This window comes from Hemitrygon akajei, chromosome 17, assembly GCF_048418815.1.
Source record: "Hemitrygon akajei chromosome 17, sHemAka1.3, whole genome shotgun sequence".
Classification (NCBI taxonomy): domain Eukaryota; kingdom Metazoa; phylum Chordata; class Chondrichthyes; order Myliobatiformes; family Dasyatidae; genus Hemitrygon; species Hemitrygon akajei.
The window spans coordinates 42,948,118-42,971,464 of record NC_133140.1 but is presented as its reverse complement, the minus strand read 5'-3'; the positions used below and the strand labels follow the sequence as shown (position 1 = coordinate 42,971,464).

General features: G+C 40.9%; 1 protein-coding gene across 9 annotated transcripts in view; it reads left to right on the top strand.

Moving 5' to 3' along the window:
• The window catches only part of chd9 (chromodomain helicase DNA binding protein 9), a 268,861-nt gene that overhangs the window by 127,125 nt on the left and 118,389 nt on the right, over positions 1–23,347 (top strand). The window lies entirely within an intron of this gene.

Sequence of the window (23,347 nt, the reverse complement as noted above, 5' to 3'; positions counted from 1 at the left end):
CATTACCTGGCTCTCTGAACCTTTTGTAAGCTTTTCTTCTTGACTAGATTTACTACAGCCTTGTACCCAACAGTTCTTGTACCCTACCATAACTCCCCTGTCTCATTGGAATGTATCTGTGCAGAACTCCACACAAATATCCCCTGAGCATTTGCCACATTTCTTCCATACCTTTCTCTGAGAACATCTGTTCCCAATTTAAGCTTCCGTTCCTGCCTGATAGCCTCATAATTCCCCTTACTCCAATTAAATGCTTTTCTAACTTGTCTGTTTCTATCTCTCTCCAATGCTATTGTAAAGGAGATAGAATTATGATCACTATCTCCAAAATGCTCTCCCACTGAGAGATCTGACACCTGACCAGATTAATTTCCCAATGCCAAATCAAGTACAGTCTCTCCTCTTGTCGGTTTATCTACATATTATGTCAAGAAGCCTTCCTGAACACACCTAACAAACTCCACCCCATCTAAACCCCTCGCTCTAGGGAGATGCCAACCGATAGTTGAGAAATTAAAATCTCCCACCACGACTACTCTTATTATTACACCTTTCCAGAATCTGTTTCCCAATCTGCTCCTCAATATCCCTGTTACTATTGGGCGGCCTATAAAAAGCACCCAGTAAAGTTATTGACCCCTTCCTGTTCCTAAACTCCACTCATAGAGACTCCGTAGACAATCCCTCCATGATGTCCACCTTTTCTGCAGCTGTGATATTATCTGTGATTAAAGGTGTCACGCCCCCACCTCTTTTGCCTCCCTCCGTCCTTTCTGAAACATCTAAAACCTGGCACTTGAAGTAACCGTTCCTGTCCCTTAGCCATCCAAGTCTCTGTAATGGCCACCACATCATAGCTTCAAGTACTGATCCTCTCTCTAAGCTCATCTGCTTTGGTCACAATACTCCTTGCTTTAAAATAGACTCATCTCAAACCTTCGGTCTGAGCGCGTCCCTTCTCTATCACTTGCCTATCCTCCGTCCCACACTGTCTCCAAGCTTTCTCTATTTGTGAACCAACAGCCTCTTTCCCAGTCTCTTCAGTACGGTGCCCACCCCCCAGCAATTCTAGTTGAAACTCTCTCCAGTAGCGTTAGCAAACCTCCCTGCCAGGATATTGGTCCCCCTGGAATTCAAGTGCAAACTGTCCTTTTTGTACAGGTCACACCTGCCCCAAAAGAGGTGCCAATGATCCAGAAATCTGAATCCCTGCCCCCTGCTCCAATCCCTCAGCCACGCATTTATCCTCCACCTCATTCTATTCCTATACTCACTGTCACATGGCACAGGCAGTAATCCCGAGATTACTACCTTTGCTGTCCTGCTTCTGAACTTCCTTCCTAACTCCCTGTAGTCTGTTTTCAGAACCTCTTCCCTTTTCCTACCTACGTTGTTGGTACCAATATGTACCACGACCTCTGGCTGTTCTCCTTCTCACTGCAGGATATCTTGGACACGATCTGGAACATCCCGGACCCTGGCACCTATTCAATAGGTTTCATTGAGAACCTCCTCATTCTTCTAAACATCAAATAGTACAAACCCAGAGCTATCAAATGCTCCTCTTACGTTAACCCTTTCATTCCCAGTATCATACTCGTGAACCTTCTCTGGACCCTCTCCAAACGTAGCATATCTTTCCTTAGTTAAAGGGCCCAAAACTGCTCACAATACTCCAAGTGTCGTCTGATCAATGCCTCAGCCTTACAACATTGCTTTTATATTCAAGTCCTCCTGCGATAAATGCTAACATTGCATTTGCCTTCCTTACCACTGACTCAACCTGCAAGTTAACCTTTAGGGAATCCTGTACAAGGATCCCCAAGTCCCTTTGCACCTCTGATTTCTGAAAGTGAAGTCTCACTTTAGTGAACTTCAGGTCTGAATGTTGCTTATTTTTTTATTGTTTGCACAATTGCCTTTTTCCCTGTTCATTGGGTGTTTGATGGTCTTTTATAAAGGTTTCTATTGGGTTTCTTTGTTTTATGGCTGCCTGTTAGGAGACGAATCTCAGTGTTGTATATAGTATATACAGTCTGTTAATAAATGTATTTGGACTTTGAATCTCATTGACCCAAAATCTTTTCAAAATTATTTGCAAGTCTGTACTCTTGTAATCAACATTTTGCTTGGTTTTATAGTTATTTAATCACACATTTACTAAAAGCGGTATGTCACTGTCAGTTTTCAATGGTACTTTATACAATTAAAGCATTTTTCGAACACTAATTTTTAATGCTCAAGAAATTTAGTTTGCCATCTCTCTGCCCAGTTTCATAAATTCTCTGATGGATCCTTAATTATATCTTTTTTATGTTCAAGTCAATAGTTCTGTTGACCAGCCTGGATCAGTTTTACAAGTTAGAACAGCGAAGGCTTGTCCTGGACTCTGAACCAAAGCCTCCCAACTATCACCATAACCCGTACCCCTGCTGATTGAAGTGGTTACCATACTTGCATTTATTTTGCCTTTTTCTTCTTTCCTACATTGCCTAGTAAAATAATTCAGCGTCTAACCCTTCGTTCACATAAATGAGTGAGCATCCAGGGATTTTGTTCCATTTAACTGAACATTTTTATTTGTGAATCACATGTTCCTTTTTTCATAGTAGAGCCCAAATAAAACCCAGGGAAAATTGTAAAGTGTGAAAAACTAAACATTCAAAAACTGAAATGTCAGCAGTTCAAAAGTATTCATCCCCCTTTGCTCAGTACTTGGTTTAACCACCTCTTGCAGCTATTACAGCCAGTAGTCTTTTTTTGGATAAGTCTCTATTAGCTTTGCATAACATGATGGAGCAAGATTTGCCCATTTCTCCTTGCAAAATTGCTCGAGCAGTGCCAGGTTAGTTGGGGAGCAGTGGTGGACAGCATTCTTGAGGTGTTGCCAGAGATGTTCGATTGGGTTAAGGTCAGGACTCTGACTGGACCACTCAAAGATATCAATTTTCTTCATTTGAAGCCACTCCATGGTTGTTCTGTCAGTGTGCTTTGGGTCATTGTCCAGCTGAAAGACAATCTTCCTCCCCAGTCTAAGCTTTCTGACAAAGGGTGGCAAGTTTTTATCCAGGATCTCTCTATATTTGGCAGCATTCATCTTTCCATTAGTTCAGATTTCCAGTACATGCTGCTGAAAAGGATCCCGATGGCATAATGCTAGCTCCACCATCCTTTACAGTAGAGAAGGTGTTACCTGGCTAATGTGCAGTATTAGATTTACACCACACATACTGTTTAGTGTTGAGGTCAAAATATCTCAACCGACCGCAAGACCTTCTTCCACATCTTTACAGTATCTTCTAAGTAACGCTTTGCAAAGTCTTATCACGAGCAGGAGAAAATCTGCAGATGCTGGAAATCCAAGCAACACTCGTATACTGCGGGAGGAACTCAGCAGGCCAGGCAGCATCTATGAAAAGGAGTACAGTTGATGTTTCAGGCTGAGACCCTTCATCAGGACTGGAAAAATACAAAAGATGAGGAGTCAGAGTAAGAAGGTGGGAGAAGAAGGAAGAAACACCAGGTTGTAGGTGAAACTGGGGCAGGGAAGAGTGAAATAAAGAGCTGTGAAGTTGATTGGTGAAAGAGATACAGGGCTGGAGAAGGGGGAATCTGAAAGGAGAGGACAGAAGGCCATGGAAGAAAGAAAAGGGGGAGGAGCACCAGAGGGAGTGATGGGTAGGTAAAGGAGGTATGGTGAGAGAGGGGAAAGGGGATGGGAAATAGTGAAGGGGGGGCACTACTGGAAGTTTGAGAAATCGATGTTCATGCCATCAGGTTGGAGGCTACCCATTTGGAATATAAGGTATTGCTCCTCTGACGTGTCAGTCCACAGCCTCCTCTAGTGTTATGATGAGGCCAACCCTCCTGAAAGACGTTCTGACATCGGCCTCCGAGACAGAGATCACAGGGTCACTGGATGTTACAGGGATTCATTCTCCCTTTCAAAGCGTGTACAAATGGTGGTGATCTCATCTGGCAGTGAAGCATTGCTGCCATTTATGATGTTGGGTTTTGCTTTGTAGGAAGTAATGGCCTGCAAACCCTGCCAGAGTAAACGTGCATCCAATTCCACCTCTAACCTCAATTAGAATCATTCTTTTGCTCTTGCGGTAGTCCTCCCAAAATCGTACTTGGCCTTCTTGTGCAGTCCTGCGTCACCAGATATGAATGTCACAGATCTAGCCCTCTGCAAACTATGAATATATCATTGAGTATTTGTAATGTGAACAGTTCTAAGAAGATGGGAGGCCAGTTGACATTTGTTGAGAAACCTTAGATCAGAGCACTTTTCTGGTTAGGCCTGAATTTTCATTGTGGAGACAACTTTTGTTCACATTCACGTTGCTGATTAAAGGTGCACCTTTACGGTTTGTCTGTTACATTCATTTTTCTGTTAGTTCCCGCATTTTTGTACCAATTTCCCATTTGTCTTCACCTTCACTTGATTGTTTTATTCAATTTATGGAATACTTTTCAACTATGTATCTAATGAATAATGGGGTGGGCAGAGATAGCATGGATTTAGGGTCCTGGAGTGTTCAGTACTTATAACCTTGGTTCTAATTTATAAGCTGATCCAGGTTGATGATCATTATTAGTATAAGCTTCCTATATCACCTGACAGAACTAATAAATGCCATCAACAGAATAATGCATAATTCGTTAGCAGGAGCATGAAGAGAATGATTGCAGTTAAGTTAATGCTGTGCAAAACTGACTGACAGATTCAGAATCCATTGTATTCTGGCCTGGTTGCCCGCTTCAAACTTTGCCTTCAGAGAAAGATTTGCATATAGGGGATGCAAGAAAGCAGGAAGTCTTAAATGCCCTTCAAAGTACTCTTGGTGTTGTTGTCGTCTTGCGGGAAAGATGATTGACAGATAGTGAACTGCAAATCCCCACAAACAGCAATGTTGTTATAACAATGTAATCTGCACAATTAAGGACTGAAAACTGATCAGACCAGATCAGTGCAGTAACACTCCCCACCAGTCACCAGAAAGCACCGGGTAATCTTTTGCATCCACCTGAAAAGGTAAACTGGGCCTCTGTTTGAAATTAGCGTTTTAAATTAAGCAACACTCAGTTGCTGGAGGATCTCAGCAGGTCAGGCAGCAGTCTTGGAGGCAAATGAACATTCTGTGTTACTGGTTAAGACCCTTCATGTGGACTAAAAGATAGAGGGGAGATAGCCAGTAGGAAAAGATGAAGGCAAGGGGTGGACCAAGAGCTTAACAAAGGATTAGTGGATATATGTGAGGTTGGGTGATAGACAAATGGTGGAAGGGGGAAGTGGAAATAGTGACAGAAGTTGGGAGGCTGAAGATGATGGAATCTGATTGGAGAGGAGAGTGGAGTGTGGAATAAAGGAAGGGAAATGGGGAGAGCAGATGGGAATAGTGGGAAAGCGGAACCAATGGGAGGAGTGTGTAGATGTTAGAGTGGCTAGAGGAGGGGAATGATGGGGTGTGGGAAGAACTGGGTAGATCAAGCAAGGACGTCTGTGGAGGGAAATGGAGAATGGGTGTTGCTGCAGAGACCCTTTACCTGGACTGGGAGATGGAGGGAATAGCACTAGTTCAGTGTAAGGGTGACATTTGAGGGTCAACCTCTGTTCAGGTGTCCATGTATCTGGACTGGGACTTGACCCAAGCCTTCCAACTCATTCAAGGATCCTTCCATCATATCTACAGTGGCACAACCATGGTTCAGCAGGGAGCACTGCAGATGGAGGTTGAAGAAGATGCAGACTTTAAGGCCAACGTGGAGTATTAAATGTGCTTGGCCTGACACAACCTCTCCAAAGTGAACCCAGCAGAATTAAATCTGCAGTTTTCCTATTTTTGAATCACTAATGTTGCTCCTCGGCACAGCACAAACACATCAGTTTATATTAGCTCCAGAGGTTTACTCGTGCTGTAACACGAAACAAGCTAGAGGAACCCGGTATGTCAGACTGTATTTGTGAAGGGAAATGGGCAGTTGACGTTTTGGATCAAGACCCTTCACCTGGACTGAAAGAAAGAGGTGAGATGGCCAGTATGAAAAGGTGGAGAGAAGAGCTGGCAGGCGATGGGGTGGATCTAGGTGATGGACAATTAAGGGACAGAGGAGCGTCAGAAGCTGGGAGTTGATTGGTGGAAGTGACACTGGCCCGAAGGTGATGGTATCTGATTGAGGAAGGTGGAGCATGGAATGGAAGAGGTGGGGAGGTGAACCAGTGGCAGGAGTTCTGTGGGTGACAGGCAGATGGAGGAAGGGAAAGGGCTATGATGGTAGGTGGATGAGGAGGAGAGAGAATAGTGACGGGGGGGAGCAGTTACGAGGTGTGTTTGAACCAGCCGTGTTCACATTGCTAGGTTGCAGACTGCCCAGGTGGAATACGAGATACTGATGCTCTGTTCTGCTGCCTTGATTTAGTTACAAATATTATTTTATTACTTCAGTGACAATTACAATTAAATTTAAAATATGAACATTTATGTTTTCTCTAGCAATGGTTTAAAAATAATATTTTTGGAGGCAGTTTCTATGTACAGCTGACCTTATTTTTCTATGGCCTGTTCTCCATCTCCCTCTGGTGCTCCCCCCTCCCCCCCCCCCTTTCTCCTGAGGCCTCCCCGTCCCATGATCCTTTCCCTTCTCCAGCTCTGTATCACTTTCGCCAATTACCTTTCCAGCTCTTAGCTTCATCCCACTCTCTCCGGTCTTCTCCTATCATTTCGCATTTCCCCCTCCCCCCACTACTTTCAAATCTCTTAGTATCTTTCCCTCAGTTAGTCCTGACGAAGGGTCTCGGCCCGAAACGTCGACAGTGCTTCTCCTTATAGATCCTGCCTGGCCTGCTGTGTTCCACCAGCATTTTGTGTGTGCTGTTTGAATTTCCAGCATCTGCAGATTTCTTCATGCTTGACCTTATTTTTAAGTGAGTGATGATGTTGGGACAAGAGAAGTGGGATTGACCAAATCCAGGGATTCCCAAGTGCTTGGGATACATCTCCTGGTCATTGTTAAAAACAGACCATACTGACCCTGTGTTTTTTTAACAAAGAAACTGGACTGAGATAATGGCTTTACGTTGATGGCATGGGTTTCTAATCCTTGTACCCACCAACAAGTATGCTAACTGCATTTCATTTGGCTTTGTATCTGTACTAAGTGTTTGATCCAATTTGTTTTCAACTAATGATTGACCTGCAGTAATAAAATGGCACTAGACCTTTGTTGGTTTGAGCCATCTGAAACCCGCATTATCCACGTTGTTTTATACAAATGAAAACACAGAAATATCATGCATTAAAATGATTTGAGCCAGGTATGTACGGCACAAAAGGAAAGATGGCCTTATTTTGATTTACCTTTTATCTATTGGTGTTGGCTGCCATCTTATCTCACGTGTGTTTTCACTGAACTAACACACATTTCAACGTGAGGCCTGATTAAATCCTCCCTATTTATTTGAGTATTCTAGGAAAATAAGCATGAAAATGAGAACTGGGTGACTTCCTCTGATCAAACATGATTGCACTGCAAATACTGGTACTTGTAAGCCATCAAATGTTTTGGGAAGTTGGTAATATTCATAGATCAGAATATGCTTCAGAAATGGGAACAATGAGGAGAGAGAGTGGAAGATAAAGTGGAGACAAGGAGAGTTCTACAGTAGGAAATGTGTGGCTCTTTCAGTGCATAATGTTGAGTGGTTTGAGCTGCAGATGTTAGGAGGTTCACAGAAAGAAGGTTCCAAGTATTCTGTCCTTACCTAGACCACAATCATTGCTGCCCGGGCAAATGTCTGTGCAATAGAGAATTTTGCTAGTTTGTACCTCTGACACATTGAGACCCACTTGAGATGGAGAACTTTTTTTTTTAAGTATAATAATCTCACTTAGATAAATTTTCTTTTAAGATTGTCCAGCATTCCGGTTGAAAGTAATATAATTTGATCTTTTTTTTAATGGAAGTGGTGTTTTAGAAGAGAGCAATTATCGTAATTTTCCAGATAAGAGTCCGTGCTTCAAGCAAATAAAAGAAATTAGTCATAAATTAATAAATAGTTTTATTAATCTACAGTTGGTTACAGGGTGCCAGTTGACTCCTACACATAAATCATTGAAACCTCCGATGAGGTGACTTGGAGACATTTGTATGTCACTGTAGCCAAAGGGCAGCAGAATTGGTTCAAGTTTCAAAATCTTTGAAGATATCACTCTGATTGGTCTGTAATTAATAGCACACTGAAACTAACACCTGCTTTTAATTTGCTGAGGAACTGAAACAACTTCCTGCAGAGTAAAGGGGTGATTTGCATTTTAACAGTTTGCTTTTAAAGCATGTGGGGTATTTGGGCCTCTGAGGTACAAATTTTGCGTTTGTTTCTGCAATTTAACCCTCCATATGGTACCAAATGAAATGTTTCAGAAATGCAATCTCCTGCTAAATGTTGTTTTGAGCTGCTTGCTTACAGGTGGAGCCTAACTTGTTTTCTGGGTCCACTAAAGAATGCAGACCCTCTTCTAGTTCTTGCATTGTTCCTTCTACCGTCCCATTTCTCTCCCAACACAGATTTTAGTATTGTTCACAGGTTGGACTTTCTTGATCTTAATTCCTGTATCCAGATCATTATTTATTCTCAGCGTAGATCCACTGGTCATATTTGCTCAGAATTTCAACATTCAGGATGAGATTTTACCTAAGAGAATAGATAGATGTTAATGGACTATGATGATAGAACAGGTAGATGTGATTAGAGCTCTTGACTCATGTAGGGTAAGCACCAACATAGATATGGCTTGCTGTAATTTTACTGTATGCCATACAGATCTTCTTAACCAATTTGTTCCTTGATTTACTGTAATCTGGACATGGTCAACCATTTATTTTTTCTCTCACACACTGAGAAAAGGGATACCAGATTGCAGTCTAATTATTGTTTATGATTTTCAGTTGTTTGTTGATCTCTGATTGGCACCATTAACTCAACCTACCCTCTGTGTTCAACTCTGCCAGCAAGGCAAACAGTTAGCCATTTAAAAAAATAAAGGGAAGTTACAGTTTAATCTAGATGTGTTTGCACTTCACACAAGCGAGATCTATTATCTGAAAAACCTATTCACTCATAATGGCAAAACAGTGTGTTCATTTTGAAGTTTGTTACCACCAATTTGCATGCAGCCTTTGTCCAGTGAGTTGCTGAGATGGTTCTGCCCATTCTCTTGAAAAGGTATTTAGTTACAGCCACCCAGGGAAGGAGGCACCAGATCAGACTCAGGATTAATATCACTGGCATATGTCGTGAAATTCGTTAACTTTACAGTAGCAGTAATACATGATAAATAAGTATGGAGAAAAAAACTGAATTACATTAAGTTTATACATATCTATTAAGTAGTTAAGTTAAAATAAATAGTGGAAAAAATGTGAGGTAGTTTTCATGGGTTCATGGTTTAGAAATTGGATGGCAGAGGGGAAGAAGCTGTTCCTGAATCACTGAGTGTGTGCCTTCAGGCTTCTGTAACTCCTTCCTGACAGTAACAGTGTCAAGAGGGCATATACTGGGCAGTGGGGGTCCTTAATGATGGACATCGCCTTCCTAAGGCACCGCTCCTTAAAGATGTCTTGGAGGTGGTGTGGGAGAGAATGGAGACAAGGTGGGCTTGCTGGAATCCATACTCGGTTGGGAGCTAGCTCTTCCTATCGGTGCTAGTCTTCTGTCTTTGCTCCCAGAAGACAAATTGGATTGCTTTCGCCTGTGGCTGCAGGAGATGCGATACTGCTGCATGCTTGTTCTTGCAGAAACATGGCTGCAGGACAATATCCCACATACCATCATTCTTCAAGCCATGCCATTCAGTGACTTGTGTTAATGTTACTTTATATGACTGTATGTGCTATCATAACTATGTGCTTTGTGCAATACACTGTGTGTGCTAGTACGTACTGTGTTTTGCACCTTAGCTCCAGAGGAGCATTGTTTCATTTAGCTATGTATCTGTGTATGGTTGAATGACAATTAAACTTGAATTCTTCTCCAGCATTGCAGAGGGAAATCGGTCAGTTCATTACAATTGTAATTTTGGTGCCTGAAATAAACATTACTGGATCAAAAAGATGGAACAATCTGCAACAATTTCTCTCGGCTGATTCTTCTCTTTCATTTTCTAGTATATTCTATATAGTATAAATGTGATAGCCTTGAGCTGGAAGATGGTCTTTTTCAGATAGTTATGTATAATGCCATGTTTATCTTGCTGGGTTTTTTTTGGAATGTTTTTTATATGGGAAATAAAAATACGTTTCCCACCTTCACAGTATTTTTCTTGGTATTAGAGATTTCTTTCTTGGATTCTGCTTAAAATTGTGATACTAGGTTAGGAAAGGAGTTCAGTTGATGGTACTTCAGTCTCTGAATTGGAAGGTCATCAGGGCAAAGATTTCAAGTTCAAGTTTATTGTCATCTGACTGTGTATATATACAACCAACCTCCAGAGCACCGTACATTTAAGCAATAGGTAGAAGGATCACAGTGGATTTTTTTTTTAACTTGAGGGACAGTGGGCAGCTGGTGGTAGGGTCATAAATGCTTATCATGTTGAGAAAATATCTGAATGATCACTTAATGTGCTCTAACAGTACGGCTGTAAGTTGGGAAATGGGATTTGTCTGAGTAAGTGTTTTTAGGTTACACAAACACAATGTCAAATAGCTATTTTGCATACCACGAATTAATGTGATTTCATGACTCAAGTCCCAGTGTCGATACTTGACCACTTAAGGTGGACGGCACAGTGGAGTGTGTTGTGAATGTTGCACTTCAGATTCTTGACACTTGAGGGGATAAAAGATTTCCAGTTGTAGGTGGGAATGTAGAGTTCAGATAACAGTTCTCTTATCAAATGGCAAAGCAGGATGGAAGGCTAAGTGGCCTAGTTCTGCTTCCAGTTTCCAGGTTCATAGGTAAATCAAGATCCCGTCTGCTCTCTGAGGCAGGTGCAAAAGATCCAATGGAATTATTTTGAAGAAGAGGAGGAGTTGTGCATTGACTATATTTATTCCTTGTTCAACACCATTTCAAACAGTTATTCTGGACGTATTTTCTGCATTTTAAACATTAGAGCGGTGACTCCACTTTAAAAAGTACTACTTTGGTGATAAAATCCTCTGGGGGCATGCTGAGGTTATGAAATTTGCTTTTTATTCTGAAGTTTGAGTTATCGAACCGGTACAGTGTTGACACTATTTCAGTCACATAAACCTTCAGAATTTGGAGGCCACTTTCAGCATGTTGGTATCTAGTTGGAACAGAAAGGTACAATGGGAGAAAACCAGGTGGTTACAGAGATTGCACAGTAGGCAGTGCCAATGTCTCACAGCTCCAGCAGCCTCGGTATAACCCTGACTTTAAATGTTATTTGTGTGCAGTGTACATGTTCTCCCTGTGACCACCTGGGATTCCCTCAGATGGCTGGTTTTCTCCCACATTCCCAAAACAAGACGGTTGGTACATTATTCAGCCGCAGTTAATGACTCCTCTATAGATGAGTGGTAGGAAAGGTGAAGTTCACATGAGAGAAAATAGGTTGCATGGAAACCTGGAGAATGGGATTGATTAGAGAATTGCATGGTCTTAGGAGACAAAGAGTTGCTTGAAATTATGGAGGAACGTGATTGCTTGGAGAGCTGGCACAGACTTGATGGGAAAAGTATGAGAAAGCTATGAATGAATTGGTCAAATATAGATTGTACTGTCTCGTCAGTTATTGACCTTTACACCTGATTCTGATTGGCAAATAGCGCAAATAAGGCACTACTAAAATAGTTTGGAAAGCTGGTGGTGAGTTTGCTTCCTTGTAATCATCGTCAGCTTCACTTCTCCTAAACTGAAACAGAAATGCTGAAAGAACACGGCCTGTCAGGTGGCATCTATGAACCGAGTAAACAGACAATCTTTTGGGTCGGCAACCCTTCCCTAGTTCTTGTTCCATCAGTACTGTCTGGCTTTCAAAGTTCTTCCAGTGCTGCTGTTCTTCTTCAAATTCCAGCACTACAGTCTGAATTGTTTTCCATCATTTTTCTTCAGACTTTTATCTTCCCCGGTGTAACACTATAATTTGGGTCAGCAGGATCCAAGGGAATCCATGATTTCCTCACTGTATTGGTGTTTTAGTGCAGGTATTTTAGTGCATCAATGTGGATGTTCCGATGTTTGCCTTCAAAACAAGTGTTCAAAAAGCACTCCATATAATTTGTTAGTCGACGAATTCTGAGAAATCATTACATATTTGAATTCTACTAGAAGTTTTTACAATGTTTATCTGAAAGTAAGACATCTGCTTTTAGCTTTTAAGTGTACATGTATTCAAATGTATTTCAAAGATTAAGGCATGGAATTACTTCAGGTTTCTTTGTATTTGTTGTGTAGTTTTAGGCAGACAGAAGCCTGTTGCTGGTGAATGTGTCAATGGCATACATGAGTAATTATCCCTGCTTTGGCAGCCTCTGCATCTTAGTGGCACTTAGCCATGCCAGGACCTACAATGAGTGTGTTTCCTCGACTGCCTTTAATTGGAAATGAGTTGGTGTTCAAGGCCATTGTTAAAAATGAGATGTAACAGGAGAGAAGAACAAGACGAAACAAATGATAATACAGTCGGCCCTCCTTACCCATGGGGGATTGTTTCCGGGACCCCCCCCCCCCCCCCCCCGTGGATACAAAAGAACGCGGATGCTGAAGTCCCTTATTTAACCTGTCTCAGTGCGGTGGACTTTAGGACCCAGCGGAACCCTGGACCTTATTTAACCTGTCTCAGTGCAGTGGACTTTAGAATCCGGCAGAGCTCTGAATCCACAGTGTTTCTGTTCATGAAAATAAGCACGATCACAATTGAAAATAAAATGGAAATAGTAAAGCGATCGGAAAGAGGTGAGAGTCATCGGTCATTAGAAAAGCGTTAGGCTGCAGTCGGTCAACAATCGGAACAATTTTAAAGGATAAAGTGAGAAAGGCCCTGCCTCGATGAAAGCTACAATTATTACCAAGCAGCGCAGTGGTTTAATTATTGAAATATATACGTTTCTGAAGTGTTTTATATGACGCTAAATAATACCAGATGTACCTGTTCCGACTTACTTAGTAAGAGAACTTCTGTTTTTTAAAATCCCGATCCACAGTAACCTACACACATCCTCCCGTATACTTTAAATCATCTCTAGATTACTTATAATACCTAGTACAATGTAAATGCTATGTAAATAGTTGTTTTACTGCATTGTTTAGGGAATAATGACAAGAAAATAAAGTCTGTACATGCTCAAACAACAAGTGCTGGAGGGAGAACTTCCGGGTTTTCCTGATCCGCGGTTGGTTGAATCCGCGCATGCGGAACCTGTGGACTGTATACTCTCAGTGGCCACTTTATTAGGTACAAAAGTGAAACCCGGTGTGGTCTCTGCTGGTGTCACCCATTCAGTTCAACGTACTGAGCATTCAGAGGTGTTCTGCACACCATTGTTGTAACGTATGGTTATTTCAGTTACTGTCACCTTGAGCCAGTATGGTCATGTCCTCTGAGCTCTCTCATTAACAAGGCGTTTTTGCCCACAGAACCACTGCTCAGTGGATTTTGTTTTTGTTTTTCGTACCATTCTCTAACTGTTGTGCTGTAAAATCCCAGGAAATCAGCAGTTTCTGAGATACTCAAACTACCCCAGCTGGCACTAACAATCAATTGCTGGTCAAAGTCACTTAAATCCTATTTCTTCCTTTGATATTTTGACTGAACTACAACTGACCATGCATGTTTTTGATTTGCTGCCACATGATTGGCTGATTATATATCTGCAATAACAAACAGGTGCACAGATGTATCTTATGAAGTGACCATGGACCATGGATTCAACAAGGTGCAAGAAATAAAGTACTTGGGTTTTAAGGGGTTAATGTGTGACAAGAAAACATTCCTCACACCATTACACCACCACCACCAGCCTGATCTATTGACGCAAGGCAGAAGGGATCCATGGATTGTTATTGTTTATGCCAAATTCTGACCCTACCATCTGCATGTAGCCCCAGAAATCGAGATTTGTCAGACTAGGCAATGTTTTTCTGGTCTTCATCTGTCCAGTTTTAATGTGCCTGTGCCCACTGTAGCCTCATTTTCCTGTTCTTAGCTGACAGGAATGGAACCCGGTGTGGTCTTCTGTTGCTCTAGCCCATCCACTTCATGTTTAGCATATTGTGTGCTCAGAGATGCTCTTCTGCACACCACTGTTGTAAGTTACTGTCACCTTCCTGTCAGCTCGAATCAGTCTGGCCATTTTCCTCTGACCTCTCTCATTAACGAATCGTTTTCACCCACAGAGCTTCCATTCCCTGGATGTAATTTTTTTAGGTTTTTTTTGCACCATTCTCCTTAAACTCTAGAGACTGTTGTGCATGGAAATGCCAGGAATCAGCAGCTTTTGAGATACTCAAACCTCCTCATCTGGCACCAATAATCATTCCACAATCAAAGTCACTTGCATCACATTTCCTTGCCATTCTGATGTTTGGTCTGAATAACAACTGAACCTCTTGACCATGCCTGCATGCTTTTCTACATTGAGCTGCTATCAGATGATTGGCTGATTAGATATTTGTATTAATAAACCTCTGTGTGTATATTCCATTCCTACTACCACTCTAGACCATATAAATGCTGTACACATTCTGCTGAAGAGCTAAGAATATTCTCATAGTTGTCATGTTAGCAATTTCCTGGCTTGTTTGTTATTTTATTGATACTGAGCTAAATGGTTGAACCTTTTGATTGTTCATAAATTAATATTCAGTCTGTTTATTAGCATCAATAAACACCAAGTACGTCAGAGGAAAATACCACATCCAAGCAGAGTGAATACACCCATGAGAAAAGCAACCTCTAAAGAGGTGTAATTGCCATCAAAATCAAAAGAAATGAGATGGAAATGTTCCCTCACCGTCATCTTGCTCTTGTCACAGACTATTTATTGAGTAGAGCCACTCAGTCAGAGAAGTGTGGCTTTCAAGCAACCTGTACGTACATAGATCATTATTACTACTGTCCTCATTAGTTTCCCAGTGTGAGTTTTTGATCTATGAAATATCTAGCATTGTAACAAATAATAACTATTTGTCTGGGCTACTGTAGAGTCAAAAAGTCAGAAGCAAGGCCTTTGGCTCACCATATGCAGGTATACTGATGCCATTTACCAGCTCTTGCTTTGTAGTCTTCGAGTCTTGGAATTTCAAGCACTTGTCCAGATACCTAAATTTTATCAATGCACTAATACATTCCAGATTCCAAAAGGGGAAAAACTTTTTCCTCTAACTTCTAAATCTCTTCTGAATCCCCTCTGAATCTCTTACTCCTTAGATTAAGCTTGTGCTCTTTAGTTTTAGATACCTCTGCAATAGGAAAAGTTTCCCACTGCTTGAGAGAAACCTGCCTGGTTATGAGGGGTATTATTAAAAATGCAAGCAGAGTCTAAGACAGTTCAAATTTTTCAAAAGTTATTATTTATTGTGCCAATATACATGTTTCTCCTTTGCAGGAATGTCTGACCTATAATTGGTCCCATCCATTTAAATTTGCAGACAAGATGACAAGTTCATGATGTGGAATGTTCTAGGTATTTCCCTGCCCAGCCTTAACGCTGTTGGTGCTCTAGTGTGTCAGTGTTAAAATATTTGTAAAATGCATATTTATTGTGTAACACTCTAGTGGAATTACACAGTTGTCAGACCACTGTATGTGTCATATATAGTGCCAAAATTAAGAAAGGGAAGATCAAACCATGGTCTTTCATATTTGGAAGGTGCTTATCGATCCAAAATAGAACTTTATCTCTTTCATTAGAGAGTTATCTATGAAAAATAAAGAAGTTTAAAGCTTTTTTTGTGAAAAGATTATGAGATGAGGGATTTCTCTAGCTAGAGAGTGGAGAGTCTGTGGAATTCTTTGCCACAGGCAGTTGTGGAGGCTGAGTCTTTATTTAAGGCAGAGGTTGGTAGATTCTTGATTGTTCAGGGCTTGAAGGGATACGGAGCGGGTGGGGGGAGGCTGGGGCTGAGAGGAAAATTGGATCAGCCATGATGAAATGGTTGAGCAGACGCGATGGGCTAAATGACCTAATTCTGCTCCTATATCTTATAGTCTTATAATTCTTAGGGCCTTTGTTTTCTGGTGACAACTTTGTACTTGCATTTCTGTAACTATATTATATAGTTTTGGACTCTTTTTTTGTGTTGTCAGTGGATCAGCAAAAGGCACACTAATTTGATAAATTTGTTCAAGTACAATGGTTAACAAATGTATTGGTTTGCAAGGGAGACAGATGCAAATGTCTGATCCTTCAACTACTGACGGCTTTAGCAATTTTGAAGTTTAAACATACCAAGAGCATTAAATATGGCTCCATATTTAGAGTGATTTGAATTGACTTCAAATATAACACTTTGTTCGGCACAGCCAAGAAGGGCCAAAAGGCCTGTTTCTTTGCTGTTCTATGGTTCTATGGATACCTGTGAGAACTTATTCTATCTGTACATCAGATAGTACTTTGCACTGGAAAATTTTTACAGATCTGCAAAAACGATTACTGGAGAATTTTGTATTTTTCTTATAGCAAGGCCAAAAACCTCACTTGGTTATTGGCCTGAAACTTGCATATTTCTTAAAGAAGTCATAATTCATTACAGCAAATAATCAGTTTTCAACTACAGTGAATAATTAGTTTTCAGTGTTCTTCCATGTACTATATGTGTTCATTTTTATATCAGTGTGTTCTTTACCTTTCTTTCCTAGCAGGGAAGGCAGAAAAGTATTTTTACATACAGATAGCCTACAAGATCGTCATCATCATCACCACCATTGTGATGCGATTTTAAATTTTGCGAGAGGGGTCTCAAAAAGAAAAAAAAATTGCAGATAGTGAAAATCTGATATGTGAATAGAAAATACTGTACTGAAATCATTCAGGTCAAGCAGCATTTTTGCAGAGAAAGATAGTTTTTTATTATCTGAAACGTAGATGTTATTTTTCTCACTTCAGATGCTGTAGGTCACTCCAGTTTTTTCTGTTTTCATGTCGGAGTGTATTATTGACTTTGTTTGCCTTGAAGCAGAGAGTCACATGAAGCTGCACCAAATCCTGTCTGCCGTCATACCTGATCCAAATTGGCTGTTGACCATCTTAAATTCTCACCCTTGTTCTTTGAATATTTCATTGGCATTTCTCTCCACAATATTTTTCGCTAAATTTCTCCAGCTGACGCCCTATTCTGGGACAACATGCACTCTCTGTCCTAGTCCTCAGCATCATTGTTCTATTAGCTGCTTTTTGCTGCCTGGCCTCTTGAATTCCTTCCTCTGTAGATTTTGCCTTTTCAGTTTTCTTTGATCAAGTTTTTTGTTACTTGTCCTTACTTGTTCTCCTTTATCTGGTTCCACCTGTCTTCTTGCTTATCAGATTCCAGCATCTGCAACTTCTGTGTCTACCTGTTGCCCCCAATTGTCTCCCATTTATTTTTTTCCTCATTTGCCTCTACCTGTCATCCACCATCCATTGAATCTTGATTCCACCCATCCCCCTTTCTCACTTGACTCCATCTGCCCATCAGTCCCTCCTTGCCTTGTTCTACTTAGTTCCTGGAGCTCCTGTCTTGCCCTCCTTCCTCATCTCTTTGATGGGAGCTATCACTGTTCTGCACATCAACTCCTGATGCAGAGTCTCAGCGCGAAACATCAACTACTTTTTGCCTCCACAAATATTGCTCCAGCTGTTTTTTTTTTGCTCCAAGTTCTGGCGTTTGTAGTCTTTTATGCCTCTCAAGTTTCCCTATATAAGTCAATACCAGTCCGTGTTTGATAATGTTTCTGAGGTGTTTTGGAATCCTAAAATATATTGCATTCCAGAAGGAGGCATTCAGCTCATTTGTATCTCTGCACGCTGAAAAAAGTGCTATCCACTCTCAGTCCCTCTTCCAACATCGGGACTATGTCCCTGCAAATCGTGACTCTTAAACGACATATACAAATACTTTCTTAAATTGAAATCAGGGTTTCTACTCCATATCTCCCATTCAGGCAGTGAGTGCCAGACCTTAGAGCAAATGTTTCTCCACCTATTCCCTATACTCCTCGTACCAAAAGTCTTGCCAAAATGCATGTAGAATCAAATGCATTGCTCTTTTTGACCCTCCTATTGACCTCAAACTATTCGATCTAGTCTAAAGGATATAAACACAAAATGTTATTCATCCATTAACCAGAGAACTGGTGGGCTATAGTTTCAGACTTTTTAATGGATAGATTCCTTGAGCTACTAATGATTTTGCATCTGAGCTGGAATAACAGTTGACTATTTGCAGTAGTTTTTTGTGATTCTGCTTCTGTACATTTTTCTTTGCTGTCCGGATCCTGAAGTCCACCCACCCCCATCAACCAGCACTCTCTTTTATGAATAGAGTGTGAAGTTTGAAACTGTCTGGATGTGAGCCGGCCTAAACGAACAGCAGGAGAAGGGGTGGAGTCTTTGGCAAGGACTTGGCATAGCTAGTCTTGGAAAACTTTGGAATTCCTGATGTTAAATTGTGAGGAATCTGCCAGTCATTGTCCTTGTTGTACAATTACACCTGTCACCTGCAGAGTGCCGCAGCGCATCTTCATGCATTATGGTGCAGCTCATTTCTTCTTTATTTTCCCTTTTCTCTTTTGATCTTTAAACCCAATCTAGCAAATATTTACAGTTTTGTTTCCAGAAAGGTGAATGCTGCAAGAGGGTACTTATGAGAGTGCATTTGGTTTACTTTGCTAATATCTCTGAGCAACTGGTAACAAACCAGCAATGTTAAAAGTCTGGAGTGGGCCACTGGAACATTATCCAGACAAGCAGTTACTGCATTCTGTGAGGTTTCAGAGAAAGGAAGAATATTAAATAGATGATTTAGTTTTTCAGCAGTTCCAACATTTTTTTAAATTTTGTGATTGAGGTATTTTGTCAGATGCCTATTTCTCAGTTACATAGTTCTTGTACCATTTTTCTTTCTCATTTGAGTTTCATCTCAAAATACTTTCATTTTAATCCATATGTCTGGATCATCACCTGAGCTGAATGGAAAACATACTAAACAAATACAGCCTCTCTAAAATATCCTCAGCTTTAACCCTTTGGGGGAAGGAATTACGTTCTTACTTTTATAAGGAGAGTATAAAAAATTGACTTAAGCGATCAAATTCTGATCCTGCTTTTTAAAATTATTTTTGTATTTGGCTTTAGGTTTTAGAGTGCACAGTTACAAGCGACAACCTGTTATAAGGTTAGGCAGTCATGTCCCTCAGGTGATTGAGCCGATATGGCCTTGCACTTGAGCAGCAGCGCTGATGCACATTCTGTGCTCATGATATTCTGAGAGTTGTTTACAATGAGTCACTTGTAGTGTGTGTTATGTTTTGCAGGCCGCCAGACAAGGAGAGCTAATCTTTAGCTGGCAGTTTGATGTCGTTTGATCTCTTGGCATACTGATCTAGTTGTCGTGCTTTGTGAGAACTGAGCACTGGTTCAAATGATTTATCTTCTGGAAACCTACTTGTGAACTATAGTCAGATGGTATTGGGACTTGAATCATAACCATTCTCACATTGTAAGACTCTCTCTCCTTAATATCTTTTTCTCCTTTTCCCAGAACTTGGATGTGCTACTTTCTTTTAACCACTTAATGCTAGGATCTTCGTTTAGCAGTGCGACCTTTATGCCCCTTTTTCTGTCCAGTTTCTTTTTCTTCTGCAATACAGAAGCAGGCCCTTTGGCCCATCTACTCTATACCAAGCTGGTATTCTGCCTAGTCCCATCGACCTGCACCTGGACCATAGCACTCTACCCATACATCCATACACTTATCCAAATTTCTCTTCAAGTGCTGAAATCAAACCCACACCCAACATTTCCACTGGTGGCTCGTTCTACACTGGCACTACCCTCAGGTTCCCCTTTCATCTTTCACCTTTCACCCTTAATCTGTGTACTCCAGTTTTAGTTTCACCCAACCTCAGTGGGGAAAAAAAACTTGCTTGCATTTACCCTATCTATACCTCTCATAGTTTTGTTTACCTCCATCAAATTTCCCCTCATTCTCCAACGTTTCAGGGAATAAAGTCCTAGCCTATTCAACCTTTCCCTATAACTCAGTTCCTCAAGCCCCAGTAACATACTTGTAAATTTCTTCTGTACTCTTTCAATCTTATTGATACCTTTCCTGGTGACCAAAACTACCCACAATACTCCAAATTAGGCCTCACCAGGTCTTGTATAACTTCAATATAACATCCACCTCCAGTACTCAATACTTCGATTTATGAAGGCCAGTGTGCTAAAACTTCTCTTACGACCCTTTCTACTTGTGACGCCACTTTCAAGGAATTAAGGATCTATATTCCCAGATTCCTCTGTTCTACCACACTCCTACCCTGTTTTGTCCTTTTAAGGTGCAACACCTCACACTTGTCTGCATTAAATTCCATCTGCCATTTTCAGCTCATTTTTCCAGCTGGGTGAAGTCCTGCTGCAAGCTTTGATAGTCTTCCTCGCTACCCACTACACCCCAAATTTGCTGATCCAGTTTACATGTTATCATTCAGGTCATTGATATAGATGACAAACAACAAAAGACCCAAAACCGATCCTTGCAGCACACCACTCGTCACGACCTCCAGTCAGAGAGGCAACCATCTGTAATCACTCTCTGGGTTCTCCCTGAAGCCAATGTCTGATCTAACTTACTACCCCATTCTGAATGCCAAGTGGCTGGACCTTCTTGACTGGACTCTCATGAGGGACTTTGTCAAAGGCCTTACTGAAATTCATGTTGACAACATCCACTGCCTTTCCTTCATCAAATTTCTGGTAACTTCCTTGAAAAACTATAAGAATGGTTGCACATGACCTCCCATTCACAAAGCCACGTTGACTATTTCTAATCAGGCACTGTCTATCCAAATACTTCTATATCTAGTCCCTTAGAATACCTTCTAATATTTTACCCAGTACTGGCGTCAGACTCACCAGCCTATAATTTCCAGTTTATTCTTGGAGTCTTTCTTGATTCAACATTAGCTATCCTCCAGTCCTCCGGCACCTCACCCAAGGCTAAAGATGTTTTAGATACCTCTGCTAGGGCCCCTACAAATTTTGCACTAGTCTCTGGCATAGTCTAAGGATGGGACACCTTGCTAGGCCTTGTGGATTTATTTTCCTTGAGACAGCAAGCATATCCTCTGCTGTAATATGGTCCATGACCTTATTCTGTTTTGCCTCAGTTCCCCAAAATCTGTGTCCCATTTCCTGAGTGAATACAGATGCAAAAAAAAAAGTGATTTAAGATCTTCCCCCATCTCTTTTGGTTCCATGTTTAGATGGCAAAGTTGATCTTCAGGTGGACTGATTTTGTTCCTTGTTCTACTTTTGCTTTAAATGTATCTTTGAGATTCTCTTTCACCATTTCTGCTTGAGCAGCTCGTGCCTTCTTTTATCCATCTTAATTTCCCTCTTAAGAGTTCTCTTGCATTTCTTATTCTCTTCAAGCACTTCATTGTTTCTCGCTGCCAATATGTGCTGTACACCTCCTCCTCCTTAACCAGGGCCTCGGCATCTCTCAAAGAACAAGATTCCTAAGCCCGTTAGCCTTGCCTTTTATTCTAATGGGAACATACAAGCTCTAATCTCAAAAGTTTACCTTTGAAGGCTTCCCATCTACCAAGCATCCTTTTGCCAGAAACCAGCCGGTCACAATCTATACTTGCCAGATCCTTTCTGATGCCGTCAAAATTGGCCTTTCTCCAATTGGAACTTTTAAAACAAGAACCAGTCCTATCCTTTCTCATAATTATCTTGAAATTAATGGACTTGTGATCACTAGATCAGTACTGTTCCCTACACACACTTCTGTCTCATTCTCTAATAGGAGTTCCACTATCACACTTTCTGTAGTTGAAACTTCGATATATTGATTAGGGAAACTTTCCTGAACACATTTGGTGAACTCTTATAGCATCCAGTACTTTTACAGTGTTGAAGTCCCAGTCAATATGTGGAAAGTTAAAATCGCCTACTATTTTGATCTTGTTTTTCGTGCAAATGTTTGTTTTGCCGCCTTCTCTCCCAGGAGATGCCAATGATCACAGTACCAATTCTGCACAGCTCATTCATCCACTCAGAGGCCTCAATATTTTGCATTAATCTTGACAGTGAGACAATCTGTAGAAGTGATTTGATTTTGGTTTCACTTGGTGATGATTAGCACTTGTTTCCCTCAGAGAATCTATGTAGGCATAAAACACACAAGGACCCTGTATTTTACCATTTCTGCCCCAACCTCCTGACAGTCAGTCACAACTCTGGTACTGTGTGTGATTAGAATAACCTAACTTGTGACTTTTTTGCTCTGTAGACAGGAGAAACCACATCTAAATTCTGTTCTTGCCTAGTCTAACTAAATAATATCTTTCTCACCACATGTTCATAGCATGAAATAGACATGGGCTTTCCATTGTTTTTGTATTTCCTTAGCTGTCAGTTTTTGCTAAAACTAGGCAGCAGTCCTAACTTTTTAATATTTGTCACTTTTTACTGTTATGTATCTGTACTGTTGACAGGACTGATGTTCAGCAAGATGAACTGAACTTAAAGAAAAAACCTGAGCCAATGTTAAACAACATCCAATGCATTATTTGATATTGTATGAATTGCTCTTTATTCAAAACTAAACAGGGTATGTTTGAGGCGAATAATATTGATGAAAGGCTGGACAAGTATACGGGGGAGAAGGGAGTACAGGATTACTCTGACAGATTTAAGTGAGGAAGATGGAAGAATGCTCAGCAGGCTTATAAGTTCTAGCATGGACTGGCTGGCCCGAATAGTCTGATGCCCTGTTACTTAACCTAATCACTGTCAAGCAAAATTTTGTGACATCATTATGTATTTTCTCTTAGATGCAGATTTCTCCTGGTTTGCTGTCTAAATTTGAATGTTTCAAAAATAAAAATATGCAAAAGAAAAAAAATCAGTTAATTTTTCTGTCTGCAGCTGATTTCATTGCTGGTGTTCTATTAAAATATATTTTCTTCCAAATATCTTGTTCTTTATCTCTGAATAGTCACCATAAAAATGAGAACAAGTATATGCTTACGGGAAAAACAATTGAGCCATTACGATAAGAAGCCTGAGATGCAGATGCAAGCAGTCCTATGGATGGGGCGGGGGGGGGGGGGGGGGGGGGGGGGGATGTAGGGGGGAGGGGATGCAGGTTGGAAGTGGGGGTTTAACA